The sequence below is a fragment of the Neoarius graeffei genome, chromosome 3, assembly GCF_027579695.1.
Source record: "Neoarius graeffei isolate fNeoGra1 chromosome 3, fNeoGra1.pri, whole genome shotgun sequence".
Classification (NCBI taxonomy): domain Eukaryota; kingdom Metazoa; phylum Chordata; class Actinopteri; order Siluriformes; family Ariidae; genus Neoarius; species Neoarius graeffei.
Genome location: NC_083571.1, coordinates 61,166,247 through 61,185,552, shown reverse-complemented (window position 1 = coordinate 61,185,552; position 19,306 = coordinate 61,166,247).

Genomic DNA, 19,306 nt, shown 5'->3' with positions numbered 1-19,306 from the left:
CTTTAATTTTAACTTTATTCTATTTTATTCTATTCTGCTGGGGGTTTTTTTTCCTCCTATTTCTACTTTATTTTTATTTCTACTATTGTTTATTATTTTCTTTTAATTCTTTTAATTGTTTTAGAATAAAAAAATGTAATTTTATTTCTCTATTGTTTACTGTTTTTACTTCTGTAAAGCACACTGAACTGCCATTGTGTATGAAATGTGCTATACAAATAAACTTGCCTTGCCTAGTGAATGAAGCGCTTCCGGCATAGATTCTGTAAACAATCTATGACTTCCAGTCGCAGTTCTACTACGTCACTGCCTTGAACACGCCTCTACCCAGGACCGTTGGAGATGCTCAAAGTTGATTGGCTCCCGATTTTTCGGGAGCTTGGAAGAGCTGTAGGTAGCTTGCCTTGCCAGACTAAGCTCGTAACAGGCCCTCGTGTTGCGTCACACTTAGGATGGGCGGGCCCAGGCTACTCATTTACATGTCGTGACACCCACAAAACACCATAAAAGGGCAAGGGCACAGGCAGCTGGGAACATGAAATGAACTACAAGGGTAAAAGCTGAAAGAGATGAGGTTATGTTGACCAACTTCGAGACCAAGAAAAACCTTGAATATTAAAGCCAGCACAAAATCCTCCATCAGCAGAGGCATTTGTTTCCAGTTTATGGCTAGGATTAGTTTTTTGTACAGTGTTTAACAATAAACAGACACTCACGATAAAGACATTCACAGAAATAAGTTTAACATACAAGCCAAAATGTATCCCAAATGAGCATTTGAATTTGTTTGCTTCCTTGGCATTAAACAAAAAATTATATAAATCTGGTTCACAAGACCTTAATTGTGCTTTCTATCCAATTATCTGCCAAATCCTGCAAGCATGATAAAATAAGCAACTTAAATTCAGACAGTATACTCCAAACGTATACAAGAGAGCAGCAATCCATGAAGATGTACGATTTGCTGTCGATCAAGTCAAGATTTATTGTTTAGTTTTCTTGTGTGTAAATTCATACATTCAAGCACAAGGATACAAACATTTCTTACACATGGGACTTTCATGAGTTTTGTAAAATGTTTAAATGGTCATCGACCAATTTATGAATAAATCCATTCAGATCTGGCTTGGTAACCGAGGCCCAATGTGAAGACGGGACACTGCAGCTTGCAGCTAAAACATTCAACAGCTTTCAACGAGGTCTCAACGTCAAACTTTGCTATAAAAAAAATAAAACAAAAGGCTACAGTTAATAAATGCACCCAATGCTTTAGCCCAGGGGTTTAAAAATGAGGGACTGATTTACAAATTAAAAATCTCTCCAACTCTGGAGACAGATTTTGCACAACTACTACTTTCACCAGTTCAGTAATTAAAAGACAGACAAATTTCTCCATCCATCTACCTGGCCGAGTCCCTCACTCCTGACCCAGTTGAACATCTCATCTCTAGCCACTTTATCCTGTTCTACAGGGTCGCAGGCAAGCTGGAGCCTATCCCAGCTGACTACGGGCGAAAGGCGGGGTACACCCTGGACAAGTCGCCAGGTCATCACAGGGCTGACACAGAGACTTTAAATCATTAAGAGAAACCAAAATGTTAACACACTGGTTCGTCGAAAGTTCATAACATTTGGGGTTGTTCATCACACCTTTCAGAATCCCTGCCTTTATCTTCATCAACACACTTAAAAAGACTACGTTATACTTTACAGGTCAGGTTTTTGCAGAGCTCGTTTCCAGAGAACCAGAACCATGACTGGGCAGCACACGAGCATTTAATTGTGTGAAGAGCCAGCTAATAGAGTAGCCATATTCGGAAGCATCTACTACATTTGTGGGCTTGATTCCTCAACATACCCTACTGACTCCTACAGTGGCAAAGTCTAACTTCTCTCCCCCTACAAAACAAAAAGGTCTGAACCATAGACAAACAGACTCCACCTTCTGCGTAGAATCATACCGGTACGTCATCCTCGCCGCCATATTGGATGTGGCAAAGTGGAGATTCTTCAACTGTCTCTGGTATAGCGTCTAGACAGTAGCCGAGAATAAAGATGCCTCATTCATGTGCTGCGTTTAACTGTACCAACAGGTTTACCGTCCAAACGTGATCACATGGGATTACCTTTCACAGGCAAGACTGGAAAAACACTTCATTGTATTTGGTCATTATAAAACAATTTTACGAACAGATTTTTGACTTTGTGGCTAATATGAAGTCTCGCACATAATAGCCACTCGGTGAAACCTGTCTCCAAACAACGAAGTATTTCCTTCGTAACTATGCTGATTGTTGTTAGTTGCTTAGTTAACTTTTCACATATTACGTAGGTTTCCCAAAAATAAAGGACATGAAAAAGCAGTGGGAGACAGCTGTGCGACAGGAAGGGTTTTCTGCTACTCTGTCATTCATGCTCTGCAGTGAGCACTTCAGAATGGAGGATTTTGACAGAACAGGTCAGACAGTCAGGATCAGAGAGGGAGCTGTTCCTTCAGTTTCCCAGCTCATCTCCACCGGGTAGGTGTATAGTTATAAGCAGTGAGAATTAGATAATACAGTGCCACACTATGATGAACGTTTTTGAACGTATGATGAATGTTTTTAACCTTTCTGAATGTGAAGGAATCAGTGATGTGTTTCGGTATGACGTTAGAACCTGGCCGAACTCAGTTTGGCAGTCATTCAGAATATTGACTGGTATTTCGCACACTATAACCATCAGATTAAAAGTTATACACGTTTTGATGCCTGTTTCCCAAATATATACGTGTGTGTCTTAATGGGTGAATAAAAGGCATCGAGTTAAATATTATTGTAGAAAGGGGCTTTATGAAGTTCAGTCCATTTAACTTGCATTGGTTTACCCGGAAGATTTGCCACATCCAATATGGCGGACACTCTGACGTATCCCAGCAACAGGCCACCAGCTCAATGTGGCGTCTAGGTTTATATGTCTATGGTCTGAACAACCAGAACCCAAAAAAAAAAAAGTACATTTTGTACCCTTCGTTTTTATCTCCCGTCTGGGTCCATGAACATGGTGTACCCTTAAATCTCATTTCAAATTCAGAACTGGACCTTGGAGACTAAATTCCCATATTTTCATGCAGTGCTTAATACATTTAAAAAAAATAAAGCCCTCATGTGCCTGGGTCAGAGTGACTTAAAATGACAGAGCAGGTCAAAAACAAATACACTGCATGTTCTGCCCCATTTGGAGAGGCTTTATTTGTAAGGATAAATGGTGAACTGTTGGATAGCACTCCTAACTTGGCCTCAGGGGAAAAACACGAGTACATTTTCCTCAACCTTCAAAGGGTACTCAATGCACCACCATTTCCAACAATCCTGATTTGCTAAACTGCTGTACGTCACGCGAGCTCCATCAGGAAACGCTGCACAATGAACAGGTCGCTCGCAAAACACCACGTTTATTCCCCCAACACCACCACAAATAAAGTTCATCAGGGGGTAGGTTTACAAGATTCCTGCAAGAACAGGAAAGAGAAAAATTCAAACTTTTTTGGCGATTCAGATCGCAAATGTGGCTCATCCAAAGTCAAGGCCACCATTTTGTCAGACATCAGAACAATGCATTGTATAAGTGACCGATTGAATAAGAGTCATCTACACTACCTCTAAACTGGGGACAAACATCTGATAATTGCGTTTAAATAACTGATGTACTGTACATGTGAAGCAGCTTTTGAAAAAGCCAACCAAGCTAAAAAAAAAAGCTGTAATTTATTGAAAGACACCTAAACAGAGTTTTTATAATTGTCCTTCAAGCAGTTCAGTCTTGTTTCTCTATTTAAACAGAAATTTCAGATTAACTGCACACTGAATCACCCAATTGTGTTTCTATTCAAGTGTCTATCAGATGGATTCAATTTATTCGTTACGCAACAAGCCTTTATTCAGTACTGCAACAAATGGTGCAGCAGTTGGGGAGTGAGCACGCGTGTTCAGACCACAGCGGTCAAAACATAACGTATAAATAGCAGTACATCTGAGTGACAAGATGCTGAGATTTGAGTGCAGGAGATAACAGGAGGAGAGAGGAGTCCAAGTCGGCTCACTGTTTTATATCAGCCTGTAAAATTCTTTACTCACATGCATCAAGTTTGGAGGGGTCACTTTTTAAAAAAAAAAAAAAATCCCTGGTGGATTACAGTCAGGCCATCCTTAAAAAAAAAATCCGTTTCCTGTCCACCAGGTGGGCAAAAAAAAAAAAATCAGTCGGGAGGGAGGGATTTATTTTTTTATTTATTTATTTTTTTATTATATATGGATGGATAAGAAATCACAATGCTGTGTTTGCTTTTTCTTTCAGTACTTTATTACAAAAGCAGACACATTTAATAAAATATGACAGTTTAATAAACTGAAACTTGTACAAAAACTAAGTTAGCATTTTAAATGCTGACTGCAACATTTGCAAAACTTTTACAAAAAGGTACTTAAAATGTCCAACACACGGACTTTTTGTAGTTCTAAATCGACCGTTAGGCCTAGTTCGGATGAAATTACACTCTTAAAATGATCACTGAATGATTCGTTTTTCTGAATCTTTACTATTTTGTTGTTCGCCAGAATACCATTTTGCGATTTCACACTTCAGCAAATGTTTGAAAACTCCGGATCTCCTTCCTTCATGGTGGCTGCCATTTTTTTGTGCCGCACGGCGCATGCGCAGAGCTGATTCGACAGTGCTTTCCACAAGCGCCGGCTGCTGGCCACACAATTAAGTCCAGCCGGCTACTTTAAGGACTATTTTTGTAGCCCGCAGGCCCCAAATATTAATTTTTGATTTTAATAAAATTAAATGTTTATCTAATGGACTGACAATGTCAAACTGAACCGTTGATCAAGGGAGAGCAACTCATCCGCGCCCCGACATGCGGTGTGCGCGCGCACTCAGCTGCGTGAATGTGTCATGCACCGAAAATAAGAGCTTCACAAGCCAGGAACGCCTCATGATGCAATACGCAAGAAAAAGATTTACTGCCATTTTACTTTGTATTTGAGTAAAGTGAATAAATAAATGGTCTGTGGAAAATACATTTAATCCTGGGAACTGCGTGCACAGGAGTTTGTGTGTTTACTCCCCCTGGCTGGCTACTTATTTGTCATGGCTGGCTAGTATGAGCCTTAGTGGAAAGCCCTGGGAATGCGGAAATGTCAAGTTCGATTTTAGATTTACGAACCCGAAAAAAGTGTCGAAAAACCGACTTTTAAAAAAAAAATAATAATAATTACTTCACCCGCACAAACGGCACTCACCCAGCCGGTGGACCGGAAACAGAACATTTTTTAATAATGGCCCCAACACTGGTTCAGGTTTCACATCACAGGACACTCTGGCAAGATTGATTTCTCCCTGCTCATGAGTTACCATTTAAAAAAAAAAAAATGATAATCGTCCAGAACCTGGAAGGGACAAGTGTTTCCCATTATTTCAGGTGTAAGAAAAGTGTCAAAGTTATGAACTGTGCAGTGGGGAAGGGCTACTACTGCAACCAGCTACACTGATCCTGATTGATTTATAAGCAATTCCATTACACAGGAAACACTTCAACCTGGCCAACATTTGCACCATTCATCTCCTGCTACTCGAGATGTCAGCAAATTAAAAAAAATAAGTGTACACACATACACAGAAGCCGAGAGAGGCCCTTCATGTAATCCTTTATCCACCTTATCCTTAGATAACGACAATTCAGGATCGAGAAAACAAAATTTCATGATCGAGTAAACAGCTGAGAAATGGTTCATTCAGGTGCGCCAAGAGACTTGCAATATGCTGACTTTGGGGCCATTTCTCATTCTGTATAGACGCAACTTTGGTCATTAGAATGTCTGGAATAAATCGATCACCTAATAAGGCAATATTTTGATCAGGGGTTGACACAGGGAGAGACTGCATCAAGTCTTTTAATAAGGGATAATTTCAAAATTAGTCCGCGGCACCTTCGCAGAAGACTGGCCCCCCTCTCTCAAGGCATCGTAAAAAGCCATTTCTGCTCTGTTACATGTCCGCCAATTTCTAAGTCTTCGTTGTCTGACCCACAGGGGGCGCAGCTCTGCTAGAAATATCAGCTGCTTTCTTGAGATCACGGAATAATTGTTTTGTTTTCTCGAGATCTCAAATTAGTTGTGTTGTTTTCTTGAGATCCTGAATTAGGTCATTATCTCAGGATAAGATGAATATAAAAAAAAAAAATGAAGGGCCTCTTGTGGCTTCCGTACAATCACTTTCTAACCACCAGCATTATTTGTCAAACCTGAAGGCACCAATTTGAGCTGAAACATTTCAGTGGTGTCCTGAATAAACAGTAACCGATATGTAACATTTACATGACCATCCAACCAGGTCCAACATGAAAATCAGGGATTCTTCCACAGAATGAACTCAAAACCTTCTTCGAGTTTTAACCCTCTGAGGTTGAGAGCTTCACCAGTGAAGCTCAGCAGGTTTAGAATGAGTATATATTTTGATAAATATATTTGCATTATCATACAAACATGATAGACACTTTATACCTTACACTTTGTGCCCACTGCCAAATAATACACTTAAAATTACCTAAATTAGATGAAAAAAGTTGTCACCTTACTCAGACACACTCCAATCAGAGTGCCCACTTACACATTCATAAAAGACTATCCACATGGTAACATGACAATTTCACTCAGTTTCAATCAGCTTTTATTTCATGGTGGGAACGCCCACTGTAAACAGGATAAGATCGGTCAGCCAAAGTTTAGGCAACCTGTTTGGGGGTAAAACTTGTTGCAAGATGGCACACTGACTATACACTTCAGATGATTCAGGACAGCAATTCAATTCAATCTTGAGAACTGCAACACTGATGAGCAGTGGGCCTTTATTTCAACTCGATCCAACTGAAGATCAACTCAAGTGTAAATATTTGCTCCTTATAAGCATACTGATTGATGCACTGTAGTGCATGCACAAGAATGACTGAACAATCCCCCCCACAGTTAAAACCTCAGTTAATTTCGCTCCATTTTGAGTAAAATTTGGAGTGGAAGCAAAATTAGTAATTGTCTAACAGTTGGTTTTGGCTCTGAACTTGGTAAAATGGTACAAGAGTTAATTTCAAGACAATCAAACAGGCTTTCGTCTAAACCAGGGAACAGGGGCGCTGCGCCCTCTTACTGTGTGCGCCCCCTTACCGAAATGCCGATTGAACCCCAAGTCACACTTAGGCCATGCACTTACGCTACTGCACAACATGCAAATCTCTCTCAAAACGATCTTTTCTCTGTAAAAATATCCCAGCAACACCACGTGACAATGTGTCTGATCAAATACGTTATAATTACTCCAAAAATATTCCAATCATAGTAGATACACCGCCAGACGGTGAGAAAACAACCCGAATTGGCGTTTTCCAGACTGAGGCGCCATGTTTGTTTACTTGTCATGGCTGCTCTCGCGAGATTTGACATGGGTTACATACAAGGTCAGCTGACTTGTACAGCGAGATTTCTCGAAATGACCCTTCACCCACCGGCGCGGGAGCTTTTGACAGAAGTAGTTCGCGAGTTGTTTTTGTTGACACTTGGGCATTTAAAGATGTCATCCCGCAGCACAAAACGGAAGAAAGCCAAAGACCGTCTGGGGCAGAAGATTACTACTTTCTTTTTCAATGTTAACAGAATTTGTTACAATTTCCCTCTCAGATAGCCTCAGAATGTCCCATTGTAGCCTCAGTTTTTCAAAGGCTTCGCACAGTGGGGGGGAACCAGCACCCCCCTCCATCGCTTCGCTCCCTCATACTAAATTTTTTCTAGAAAAAACCCTGGTCAAATACCAGATAAATTACGCAAAAAGCAGTTTTAGGCTACGTTCACACTGCAGGCTGAAGTGACTCAAATCCGATCTTTTCGCCCATATGTGACCTGTATCCGATCTTTTATTGACAATATGAACGACACCGATCCGATTTTTTCAAATCCGACCCAGGCCGTTTGGATATGTGGTCCTAATTCCGATTCCTATCCGCTCTTTTCATATGCGACTTCAGTCTGAACCGCCAGGTCGCATTCATCCGACTTGCACGTCATCAACAAGCCACAAACGTCACTATTCTGCGCTGAAGTAGGCGGCGGGTCTCTCAAAAAAAGTTACAACATGGCGCATAATCACGGGCGCAGATAGAGGGGGGGACTCGTCCCACCCAGATTTAAATTCACCTCGCTCGGTCCCCCCCACTTATAGGGAGGAAAAAAGGTCCATGCTGTCTTTCTTTGCATAAGGCAAATCTCACGGAAAAATCAAAAGACTAATTACCATTCGGTTTATTGAGGTGCACGGCAGTGTATACATAGTTGCAACAAATCACATAAAACAAAAGCCTGATATTCGGTTGGTTGAGCTGCGCAGACTGCACAGGTTGCGAGCTCGAGCTTGGTTGCTATGGTTACTAACAAGTTTGACAGGCATATCGGGGTTGGTTTGCTGGCAGCTTTGTCCCCCCCAGTTCAAAAAACGTATCTGCGCCCCTGTGCATGACATCAATGCGAGGGACGCTTCGGGCTGTGAAGGTTCTGAATCTTCTCAATGGAAGGACGCAGAGGTTAGGGAGCTGATTTCCATTTGGGGGGTTGCAGCTATTCAAGCTAGATTGGATGGGTCATACCGCAACCGGGCGGTTTTACTTCCGTAAACACTGGCCATGCTCACTGCGTGTGACGTCGTCATATCCTGCAATGCGCATGCGGAACACTTTTAGGTCGCTTTTCGTTCATACTGAGGATCACATACAAGTCACATATATTTGTTAATGTGAACGACCTCACAAAAAAAATCGGATTTCACAAAAAAATCGGAATTGAGCATTAAGCCTTGCAGTGTGAACGTAGCGTTAGAAGTGATGTGCAAATGCACACACGGGGGGGGGGGGGGGGGGGGATCCATTCCCTTACCCATTATGACAAACCATTTTGATCACTTGACCTGATGGGATTAAGAGTTAGCAGTGGTTCTCACTCCTCACTGAATAGAAATTTACTCTTCATTGAATACCCCTTTCACTGCCAACCCTTTATCCCAAAACAATAGGACAAAATTTTGATGGCCAGTTAATTGCCCAAATCAATACAGCAGATTTAAGTTTGTGCTTCATACATTCCCAAAACTGAACAGAAATCACCACAAGTGCTCAAAACAGTCAACCAGTAAGGTCACGTTCCCCCCACCGACACCATTCTAAAATTGCTTTAGACAACTTCATCTTTATTTTTTAAAGTACAAATCATGACATACATGATTTGGTTTAGATCGTCACCAAACAGGAGAAGAACAGACTGCAACGGACAATAAGGTCTGCAGAGAAAATTGGTGTCAACCTGCCCTCCATTCAAGACTTGTACTTGTCCAGAGTCAGGAAACGGGCAGGTAACATCTCTGTGGACCCATCACACCCTGGTCACAATGTTTAATCTTCTCCCCTCAGGGAGGCAATATAGATCTCTGTATACAAAAACAACCAGACAAGAACAGTTTCTTCCCTCAGGCTGTCTGTGATGAACAGCTAAAATACAGATTCACATATCAGTAATATCACTTGCAAAATATCTGCACTCTCATACTGTCATTCTGTGCTCACTGTTACTTATATTTATACTATTTAAATTTACTATTCATCTTTGCACCATACTGCACCAAAAGGGAAATCCTTTCTGTGATGAACAGCTAAAATCCAGATTCATACATCAGTAATATCACTTGTAAAATATCTGAACACTCATACCGCCATTCTGTGCACACTGTATACTTTATATTTAACTATTCCATACTTTACTTACCTGGATTACTTTGCACCATGCACCCATTTTTGTTGTTTGCTTGTTTGATTTTGTCTACGCTTTTTTTTTTCATCTGTTTTGTACTACGAGAGCCAAGTGAACCAGAGTCAAATTCCTCGTGTCTCCCCACATACCTGGCAATTAAAGTGTTTCTGATTCATACTATATAGATCTTGCAGAGGGTTAAAGCAAGCAAGGACAGCATTGAAGGCACGTGAGGCTGCAGGAAGGGGTGGGGCTTCTAGCCAGTGTTTGATAAGACTTCAAATCCTGTGCCAATTGACTCATCCAGTTTTCCTGCAAAGACAGACTGCTCTTTTACCATAGTAAAAACTGATGACGTATATTCGCGTACTCCAATGTTAAAGGTGGAATAACTGATTCTTATTTCTTACTTACACAAAACTTTGAGAATAAGTAAGCCATGATAAAAATAAGCCCTGGCTTCAGCACAAGTGTGTGAAGTGGCTGAGAAAACCTGTTTGGAAAACTGATTTCTGATCCAAAATGCTGACAGGAAATGCATCCAATCATTTCAAAGATAGAAAACCGACCACCTGAGACAGTGGGGCAGAGCTTCACGAACTTGCCGGACCCATTAAAAAAAGGTAACTGATCTAACCTTCCTTTAAACTATGGCACTTACACACACAAGTGTCGAGATAAGAATAAAGAAATGTTACAGAACAAATCCATCAGTGGGCATGACCGCTCCAGAGGATTAAACATGCATCAGGTTGAACTGCAATCTGCACAACCAAGTGTTAAAGTTTATGACTTGTTCTGCAGGCTGGTCTACTCATCTTGGAGTCAAAGGTCTGGCATGATGTTAATTACCAGACTGTCCTTTATTAACTGTCCAGACAGCCCACATTCCCACTTCCATGTTTTCCAACAGCTCATGCCCAAGGTTCATCAAACTCATCTCCATGAAGTCCAAGTGAAATAAGTTAAACTCATGGGGGTGGGGTGAAACGACAACACACCCACACTTTGTATTCCTACTTGAACTCCAGATGGTTTCTTCAACCACAAGTTCAGTGACATCAAGTCAACATGGCCACTCACCAAGTGGCCAGTAAAAATATCATGCTTCTTACATTTGAAAGCAGTTATACGTACATTGATATAGATTAAATGCATTAGGTCCATCATTCGCTTATTAAACCTTTAACTTGTGTAGCATCCCCCCCACTTTGGAGCTCAACAAATCTCAGACAGCTTTCTGTGCCAATTTGGTACAATTTCAGATGCATCTTCATACATTTAAATCATACGAACACTCCAAACTAGGGCTGTAACGATACACCCAACTCACGATTCGAATCACGATTTTTGACCCACGATTCGATACGCCCACGATTTTTTTTTAAATGTTTTTTTAAAGTAGTAAATTTGACTTAACATTTACTTACATTAACTATTTAATAATTCAGACCACTGCAGAGAATGAGTAATATGTATGCAAAAATGAACAAATGTATATCCAAAGACTGTTTTATTTCTCAAAATACTGTTGAGCCGGAAGCTCTGTTTTTTTCGGTTCTGAAAAAGTCATTTTTCCAAATCGTGTAAATCCGTTAAGATTGTTTTTTTGGGGGGGTGGCTCTCTCACTGTCTCACTCTTATAGGGCCAATGATTTTCTGTGATCGCAGAAAACAGATGGAAATTACGGAATTATGGTGAAACGTTGCTCGTGTGTCAAAATGTAACTGCCACAGAAGGCTTCCGCCCAAGCAGACATGCCTTCAGTGCTGCCAGATATTGCTAACGTTTTCCACCCCAAAATATGTTCAAAACCAGCCAAAAAGCACCTAAACCTGCCCAATCTGGCAACACTGCATGCCTTTCCGGTCAAGTGATTGTGATTGGCTTGTGGCACACCTAGCCAGCCAATGAGCTGCTTGTTTACAGATTCGCTCCCCGCGTCGCAACCAGAATGGCGACCGCTTAAAAGAAATTAATGCTCTGCCAGTGGCGAGTGTGGACGCTGCGTAACTCGCAGAAGATTGTTGCAGGTCAGCGAAAAAACGACTTACTAATAGATATTTAAAAAAAAAAAGTAATTTAAGCAAGTTTAAAATGTAATTTAAATAAAAAGTATTCATAAATTGAAGTTTGGAAGCGCCTCTGTTTTTGGGCTGAGGAGAAGTTTGAAAGGGTGTACCGCGATTCTGCCTTCTTGTATCGCGATACAGATCGTGGCTCTGCGTATCGCGATTTCGATTCACATATCGTTACAGCCCTACTCCAAACCCTAAACACAACCAGTGACTTTCACTAATCTGGTGCGAACTCTTCTTGATCTGGTGAATTCAGGGTTAAAACCAGCATGATCCAAACTAAAAGCTTGAAAACGGTCACACTTCTTGCCATCACTGAGGGTGTTATAGCAAGCTGTGAGGCAAAAATAATCCAGAAAGGAGCGCCAAATGATCCCTCGCCCACGTACGCAACACGTGGGTTAACGGCTTCTCTATGCTGCCGTTGCGCACACAGCTCCGGCTGTCAGGACGCATCCACATACAGAGCTGGTTTAACTTTATATTAATCATGTAGGCTTACATGATGGGGAAAGGGCTGGCTCACTCAGATCAGGAAGTAACATGCAGGAAGAGGGTCAAGATGAGTTTTGTATCAATTGGGGATATTTAGAAGTTCATATATTCAGCAGATGATAAATATCACAGCACCCCTTAAATCAACTGATTAAAAGTATTTTAGTATTTCAAGTCATAATGAATTACAGGAAGGAGGAAAAAAGGAGAAAAAACAAGGGAGGAAGAATAAGGTGGAACAAGGAAGCAAAGACAGGAGGCTAGAAAAAAAAATTGTTTGCAGTAAAATATCTTTGCACGTCCTTGTACAAAGGGGACACGAATGAAAAGACTTGGCTGTGAGAAAGCATCAGGAACCCATGGGGCAAGCCATGGCCAAAGGTTATAGAAGCAGCTATGGGACCAAAAGGTCACCGATTCACTTCCCTGGACCAGCAGGAATAGCTGAAGTGCCCTTGAGCACGGCATCTAACCCCCGACTGCTCCCCCAGGCTTCTCTGGGCATGTCGTACATTGCTCTGGATAAGAGCATCTGCTAAATGCCATTAACCCTCTGGGGTCAAGAGCTTCACTGGTGAAGCTCGGCAGGTTTAGAATGAGGTGGTCATGTATTTAGATAAATATCTTCACAAGTTATCACAAGCATGAAGAACAAACTTTACACTGCCTACTGCCAAATATTTTTTTAAATAACCTAAAATCAGAGGAAACAAAACTTGTCACCTTAGGCTACATCCACACGACGAGATTTTTTTTTTTTTTTTTTAAATATTGCGTCCACATGGGCAACGGATCAGTAAAATATCAGGTTCATATGGCAACACAACACTTGCTGAAAACGATGCAATACACATGCCACACCTATGGTGGTGTTCACATTAGACCGTATCAGCGGATCAGATTAACGTTTTTAAAACGATTCACATGCACACAGCAACGCCAATACACAGATACGCTAATCACATGACTAATTAGACGGCACGTCACATGATCCCAGTGCATATCGGGCATGCGCAAGTCACTCACCACTTGCAAGTGCAAGGATGGCAAGCGAACACCTTCTCCAGCAGATAAACACACCTGGCTGTGATGTTCATGTTCTCACTGAGTTTAAGCGCCTGAAGGAGGTAAATAATTTGAAATGTGTAAATAAACCTCAGTGCGGCTCAGCACTTCCTCCTGCGCTCCAAATCACTCCGCCCTGAACAGCGAGTGCCCTCTGGAGGGTGCGCACTCCGGCCCTGCGCAGCTCAGAGCGCGCAAGTGAAGCGCACGAGCAGTGATTCAGGACTGAGCCGCTGTGTGATCCCAGTGCATATCGGGCATGCGCAAGTCACTTACCACTTGCAAGTGGAAGGATGGCAAGCCTAAAGACAATAACTACACAATGGGCAGTATTTGCAGTATTTTCATACTTTTATACTCTAATGAAAGGTGATACAAGGCGGAAGTCCGCACCGTTTTTCAGCAGTCGCGTCGCATGACCAACGCCAGCGAATCAAGAAGGTGGACGTCACAGTGACGTCGTCCAATGACGACGTCAGCTAGAGCTCAGCACTGCGTTTCCGCGCATCACAATGTTTACACAGCACCGGATCAAAAACGAACTGGGTTGAATACTTGGGCCCTGGCGGATTCAAGTTGTTCCGCCTGTGGAGTCGTTTTCCCGGCGTTTTAATGTGCACAGACCGTGCATCCGCAACGAAAACGAGACAGATACGGTCTAATGTAAACCCCACCTTAGTCACACCAGAGTCAGAGTGCCCGCTTACACATTCATAAAAGACTAGTCACATGGTAACAGCATGTGAATCACTTTCACACTTGCTGTTTCAATTGGTTTCTCTTTCACAGTGGGAATGGCCACTAAACAGTATAAAATCTGTCAGCCATAATTTAGACTATTTGGAGGTAAAACTTGCGAGATGGCACGCAAGTTGGGTGCGCTTCAGATGACTCAGGACAGCAATTCAACTCAGTCTTGAGAACTGAAACACTATCAGTGCCTTTTTTTTATATAAACTTCAACCTGATCTGGCCAAAGATCAACTTGAGTAAATATTTCTTCCATTCCCTTTGAGCATATTTCAGTTGGTATGCAGAGTCATGCATACACTGAAAACTACTCAGCAATTTTTCCAGAGTTAAAGATCTCAAATAATTTTACCCCATTTTGAGTTGAGTGTGTAAAATTTGGAGTTGGAGCAAGATTAGAACAACTGTACAAGGCTTGACTAACTTAAACCCACTTGCCCTGGGGGGAAAGTGGGAGTTAATTTCCACTTGCGGAGGTGCGGAAGTCATACTGGATTTACAACCCATCTGAAACATGATTTATTATTTGGAAAAAAAAAAAAAAAAGATATTCAAATTGTGAGTATCGATATTGAATCAGAAGACAAAGTATCGCGATATATCGCCGTATCGATATTTTTGCACACCCCTAGCTGAAATGGTTATTTTACTTGTAACAATTTTATCCAAAATAGTTTTTCCTGCCTATTTCCATCTCACATGCGTGCAGCTGTTGTAAAGTTCGGGCATTCGTGCAGAACTCTGACTAGGTTCAATCCTCGATAATGTTGAAATCTATAACAAAGTTTGTATGAAGAAAATAAGGTGCCAAGACTTGAACAGTACTGTGAATATTTATGCATCTTTTATCATCCAGCTCCATGTTAAAAAAAAACCCACACCACACTGCATCATGACCAACCGGATAACGTTCGTGTTTAAGTTATTTAGTCTGTAGGTAGTTTTATACAGACTTGGCAACCTGTAACTGAATCAGTGCATCATTAAACAGCACTTTTTTTTTAAAATCTAGATTGATCACCCCCCCCCCCAAAAAAAAAAAAAAACCCACACACACAGGACTATATTTCTCTGATAAAGCTCCAACTCTCTCTGCTCTTAATCTGTTCCTTCAGGATTTATCGCACATCACTCCGAGTTTTTGAAACCAATCTGGGTTTTCTGTGTCGAATAAGGAAGCGGCTTCACCTGTAAGAAAATCAAAACACTTTCATGAAGTTGACTCAAGTGCGAGCAGAAAAATAAGACAAGATTCTTAAGCAAACTCTACTCACTTCCAACTTTTTTGTAAAATACTGTACATTTTAAATACAACCGTGAATTTCTCTGGAGTTTTCAGGCCGAGCTCCTCTCCTATTCTTTAACCACTCGTTTCCTCATTCTTGAAGCATTTGCTTCTATTTGTTAACTTTCTTGATAGCAGGCAGACTAATGCCTTTTATCCATTTCTCTGAACAAGCAAAAACAGCACAAAAATTAACCATATTGAAGACCGATTAAGCCTTGCTTGCATGAAAGACCGTCTGACCCCAGCTGTAATCATGTGATGGGTGACAACATGCACAAGGGGTCTATAAACAGTACACGTACCATACTACAACAGCAGGGGTATATAAAACTTGCAAATCAGTAAATGAAACCAAGCCTAAGAAAGCAGCCAAGCCATAACAGCGGATATGTAGTGAGGGACACTTAGGAGCTGAAAAGATCAGAGCGCCCAATTTTTGTGGCGCTAGTTCTAATACATGCTCATTCCAACTTGCCCGGTCAGGCATATCAGGGTCATAGCCCACTTGCCTACATGCGTGTTTCACTTGCCCCAGGCAATCCTTAAAGTCAAGCCCTGCAGTAACAGTTGGTTGTGGCTCTGAACGGAGTAAAATCATACAAGAGTCAATTTCAAGACACTGAATAGGATCAATACCAAAATAAAAGTCAAATACCAGATAAATGAAGCCATGGTCACTAAAGAAAGCAGCTAAACTTGCTTGAAATTCTTGAAGACATTCCACCTCATCTGAAAGGCTTATCCTCTAGGATAAAATATCTGGAATGCCCCACTAGTCAGACAACTGAAGAAGCCTTTCAGCCAAGAGGTGAAAGGTCCAAGAATTTCAAGCAAGTCTAGCTGCCTTCTCTAGCAACCACGGTTTACCATGACCTCGATGAATGAACCTTCAAGACGGATAATGTAAAAAACAGTTTTTGAACTGTGTTGCAATGTTTCACATTCCCTTATCCATTGTGATAAACTGTTCTGCTAGGATTAAGAGTTGACAGTGGGAGGGGTTTTCACTCTTCACTGAATGGAATTGTACCCTTCATTGAATACCCCTCCCACCCCCAACCCTTTATCCCAAAACGATGACTTTTTTTGACAGCCAGGTAATTGTCCAAATCAATAGAGCAGAATAAGGCTACATCCACACGACAACGGCAACAAGATGTTATTTAAAAATATATCGCGTCCAAATGGGCAACAATCAGTAAAATATCAGGTCCATATGGCAATGCAACGCTTGCTGAAAACGATGCAATACACATGCCACACCTCTAGGGGTGCTGTAAGACTGTCCCGTCAGAGACACCAGAACAGAAGTAGTAAGGACGCATGCACAAACTTATGCGCGAGACTTCATATTAGCTACCAAGTCAGGAAAATCTGTTCAAGTTACATTATAATGACCAAATACAATGAAAAGTATTTTTCCAGTCTCACCTGTGAAAGGTAATCCTATGTGATCTCGTTTGGACGGCAAACCTGTTGGTACAGTTAAACGCAGCTAATCTTTATTCTCCGCTTTGACCTCTCCAAAATGGTGGCGAGGATGACGTATGATTCTACGCGGAAGGCGGCGTCTTTAATGGTCCGGAATAAAATTGAATGATACACGATGGATTAATTTGTTGTTTCTCACCTGTGAAAGGTAATCCCATATGATCTCGTTTGGACGGTAAACCTGTTGGTACAGTTAAACGCAGCACATGAATCTTTATTCTCTGCTTTGACCTATCCAATATGGCGACGAGGATGACGTATGATTCTACACAGAAGGCGGCGTCTTTAATGGTCCGGAATAAATTGAATGATGCACGTTGATGGATTAATTTCTTCTACGCCCTTTTTGAGGAATGTATTGTAGGACTTAAACCCACATCTGAAGAGGCAAGATCGCTCCTTTTTTTTTCACCCATTTTTGCTGGCGGGATTGACTCTGCCCTAAGGGCAGAGTCTCTCTCTCTCTCTCTCTCTCTCTCTCACTTTGCACCATTACACAATAAATATTCACAGTGAATATTTTGTAAGCACGTTTCATGAACCAAGTTATAGGATTTGTTGACAACTCGCATCGAGTTCGTTACACTTCTACCCGGCGTGAAGCACTCAGTCATGTGGTTGTGACGTCATCGTAAACAAATCCGTTCTACTCATCCAGACGACTTCACAACGGCAACGTTGCCAGATCTTTCCACTCTGGAACCTGTTCTCAACAAGATTGCATTTTGGGGCACCCAAAACACCAGTGCAGTGTGGACACCAGGCCTAAACGATAAGCAATTGTATCAGAGTCACCTGAATCCATTGCCGTGTGGACAGGGCCCAAGTTTGTGCTTGATCCAGTCCCAAAACTGAACAGAAAATCACCTCAAGTGATTACAAGGGGGATACAAGTGTTGTAAAAAGCAAAAGCGCAATCAGATATTAGCATAAGCAGAACTCGTGCTGAACACAAGCCATATGACTGAAAATACTGCTTAGATTTGTTGAAATTGACAGTACATCAAAATTATGCTGTGTTCACACTTATACCACTTTCGTACCGGTATAACCGTATCGATACAAAGTATACCGGTACAGTTTAATGCATCTGTCCACACTAGCGAGAAATGTTTGCGGTTTTCTTTCACGGTAGTTGAAATGCGCGTGCGCGAAATGTTTCCGTGGTTACCGAGTAACTTCCTTCCGAGAATATGGCGGATGAAACAACGTGTGTGCTTTTTGTTGTCAATGTACAGTCTGTATTTCTGGTGGTCATTTATTCAGTCGAATCGTATAAAACGCGCGAGGCAGTTGAGAAAGAAACAACTGAATCTCCGTTCACCATTTTATTCAGCAAAAACATTGATTGAGGTGTGAGACTTTGCGCATGCGCATTATATTTGTATCGATACAGAGCCGCTTCATCTGTCCACGCGAAGCGCTACAGTACTGATACGAAACCCATACATTTGTGGGTTTCGTACCGATACAGTTATACTGCTACAGTACCAGTATAGTTGCTAGTGTGAACAGGTGTTGCGGTATGAAAGTAGTTTCGTATCGGTACAAAATCCCTAGTGTGGACAGGGTATTTGAGTGCCAGAAAATACCCTCAGACTCCAGAGGGTTAATGTAACAAGGACCACATTTCTCTACACAATTGGTTTGGCTCAGCCCAAATGTCCCAGTACGTAATGTCTGGACTCTGAGGAAAATATTTATGTTGGTTGTTTGACTCCCATGTGTGTAGAAAAACAAACCTGAAGGAAATGAACATGAAATCCACCAATCATAAGGCTACACTGTCAGTATTTATCACCTTATCAGCAAGGAGTGACTGAAATAGCTGTGAGGAAGCCACAGATCTCGCATCAACAAAAAGTCTCTCCGCTTCAGCCATTTTGGATCCTACATGTACCTTCACCTGCTTTCTGAATTCGGAACCAAAACATCTGTCCCATAAACATCACTCAAAACACTCCCGGATTTAGATCAGCCCAATTTCACTGTACAAGAATTTAATAAGCATCTCTGCTGCTGTTCAACTAGTAAATACATGATGCAAGTTTCTTTGCAGTCCTGACCTACATTTCAGAGTTTCTTGCCAATTGATAACCACAATTTTATAAACTTTGAAATGCTAGGACTTCTGCTACAGCTCAATATCGTGATTCATTTCACAAAATGCCTTCGGTAATTAATAGATTACAAACTGACGAAGCATTCATTCGCCTTTTTTGGTGTTTATTATGAATAGATCACAAGTTTGTTTTTTTAATCTGTTGAAAATACCACAGGCTCACATTCCCTTTTGCACAACACTTGCTCTCAG